This window comes from Protobothrops mucrosquamatus, unplaced genomic scaffold (genome assembly GCF_001527695.2).
Source record: "Protobothrops mucrosquamatus isolate PMUCROS unplaced genomic scaffold, P.Mucros_1.0 scaffold42, whole genome shotgun sequence".
NCBI lineage: Eukaryota > Metazoa > Chordata > Lepidosauria > Squamata > Viperidae > Protobothrops > Protobothrops mucrosquamatus.
The window spans coordinates 1,188,392-1,191,108 of record NW_015386424.1 but is presented as its reverse complement, the minus strand read 5'-3'; positions in this window follow the sequence as shown (position 1 = coordinate 1,191,108).

The following is a 2,717-nucleotide window of genomic DNA, read 5'->3' as shown; positions in this document are numbered from 1 at the left end:
CCGTTCCTTATATGTTTTAGCCTCCAGTCCCCTAATCATCTTTGTTGCTCTTCTCTGTACTCTTTCTAGAGTCTCAACATCTTTTTTACATCGTGGTGACCAAAACTGGATGCAGTATTCCAAGTGTGGCCTTACCAAGGCATTGTAAAGTGGTATTAATACTTCACGTGATCTTGATTCTATCCCTCTGTTAATGCATTGTTCTCTTTTTTCTTCAATAATCCCAATCCCTTATTAAACTGAAAGAAGGATGTGGGGAAACATTGTAACAACAGATAAGTATTATTATTTATATTTTTCTCACTTCTGTGAGAAAGGACCTTGGACTGGTACATTACAGATATAGTATGGCTAATTATATATGCATTATTTCTTGTTTAAGGTTTTAATATAAATATCTAGAGGCAGTGTTCCTCATATGATGGAATATTAAAGGATTGAAGGATCTTAATACACTTGAACACTGGGCACTATCTAACAAAATGAAATTCAGTGGTGAAAAAAGTAAGGTTCTACATTTAAGCAAGAAAAACCAAATATACAGGTATAGTATAGGTGGTACCTTGCTCAATAGTAGCAACTATGAGAGGGATCTTGGAGTCCTAGTGCAGGGCTTTTCAACCTTTTCACCCATTGTACCACTTTTAGGATATGGCAACATTCGAGTACCACCAGTCGCCTAGCAAGGTGTCAAAAACTTGATGACAAAAAAAAGGAAAAAAGTGATGAAGTACAGGTAGTCCTCAACTTACAACAGTTCACTTAGTGACTGTTCGAAGTTACAATGGCACTGAAAAAAGTGCCCCCCAAGCCACAGCCGAGCAAGACGCCTGCCCACCCGGCGGCGTTCTTCCTCCTGTCCGAGGTTTTCATTGTTGTGAGCATTTCTGTTGAGGATTGGCAGCGGGGGTGGGGTGGGGTTGTGTTTGGTTTTTATTCCCCCCCCCCCCCCGTCTGCTGGGTGGTTGCAGCAGGTTTTGGTCACTTCACATGACCCTGGGACACTGTGACCGTCATAAATATGAATCAGTTGCCAAGCATCTGAATGTAAATCACAAGACCCTGGAGATGCTGCAACATTCCAGCTGACTGATGTTTTTTCAGGGCTCAGCAGAAACGCCAGGATCAGTGCCGAGCTACAGCTGGAGCTTGGCGTTGATCCTGGCGCTTCCACTGAGCCCTGACAGTCCCGAAGAAACGCCGATCAGATGGAAAGCGGCACTGATCCTGGCGCTTCCGCTGAGCCCTGACAGCCCTGCAGCTCCAGCCATCTCTCGCTCAGGCTTGTGCGGTGCTGCCACCGGTTCAGCTCATTCTCCTCCCCCGCTACCACTTTTCTAGGATGGTTGCAAGGTGCCAATGTACCACAGGTGGTACCCGTACCACTGGTTGAAAAGCCCTGTCCTAGTGGACAATCATTTAAATATGAGCCAGCAGTGTGCTGCAGCTGCCAAAAAAGCCAACACAGCGCTAGGCTGCATTAATAGGATAGAATCAAGATCACGTGAAGTGTTAATACCACTTTACAATTCCTTGGTAAGGCCACACTTGGAATACTTCATCCAGTTTTGGTCAACACAATGTAAAAAAGATATTGAGGCTCTAGAAAGAGTACAGAGAAGAGCAACAAAGATGATTAGGGGACTGGAGGCTAAAACATATAAGGAACGGCTGCTGGAATTGGGTATGTCTAGTTTAATGAAGAGAAGAACGAGGGGGGACATGATTGCAGTGTTCCAATATCTCAGGGGTTAAGCTGGTTAGGAAAGTCACAGATGATGATCACATGACCCTTTATGCTGTAACCATCATAAATACATGCCAGTTGCCCAGCACCCAAATTTTGTTCATGTAACCAGGAGGATGCTGCAACAATTGTAAGCACAAGAAGTAGTTGTGAGTTACTTTTTCAAGTGCCGTTGTAATTTCAAAGTTCTAAGTCAAGGTCTGTAATCCCAATTTACCACCATTCATTTAGCAACAATTCAAAGTTACAATGGTGCTGAAAAACATGACTTTTGATCAGCCCTATCAATTACGATGATTGCAGTATCCCCCATGGTTACGTGATTGTGATTTGGGCACATGATCGCCATTTGCAACCTTCCAAGCCAGCTTCTAACAAGCAAAATCGGCAAGAAAGCCAGCAGAGAAAGCCACAAAATGCAGTCTTGTGATGTCTTGCTTTACAACCATGGCAAATATGGTCATACAGCTGGGTGTCAGGTCCACCATCGTTCTCTGGTGTCCTGCCATTGTGCTGAGGGGGGAGAGGGTATGACATGCTTGGGATTCTTTTCACTTCTGCTGTTCACTTAGGAATTAGGGAGGGGGACTATTTTCAGAGACAGGACGGACTCCTTCTCAGTTTTCGCCATGTTCCTGAGTGTGAACTATCTGCCTAGCACCTTAGCGTTCTCAAAACATCTTCTTGGCTGCTGGTGGACTGGTCGCGGGGGGGGCGTTTGGGATTGGGCAACCAAAAGAATTGCTTTGTGCTTTGTGCAGGATCTTCAGATTCCGCCTGACTTTACTGCAGCCAATTTCTCTCAGTAAAAGTTTTTTTGATTCAACTCAATGGATTCAGGAGTCTTATTTTCCTGAGGGACTGGGGCAGGTCTTACACTGGGTGCACTCACATGATGGATTGCTTAACAGCCAGACTGTTTAATGACAAATTTTCTTTCTAAATCAAGGACTACACTACCCATATTTAG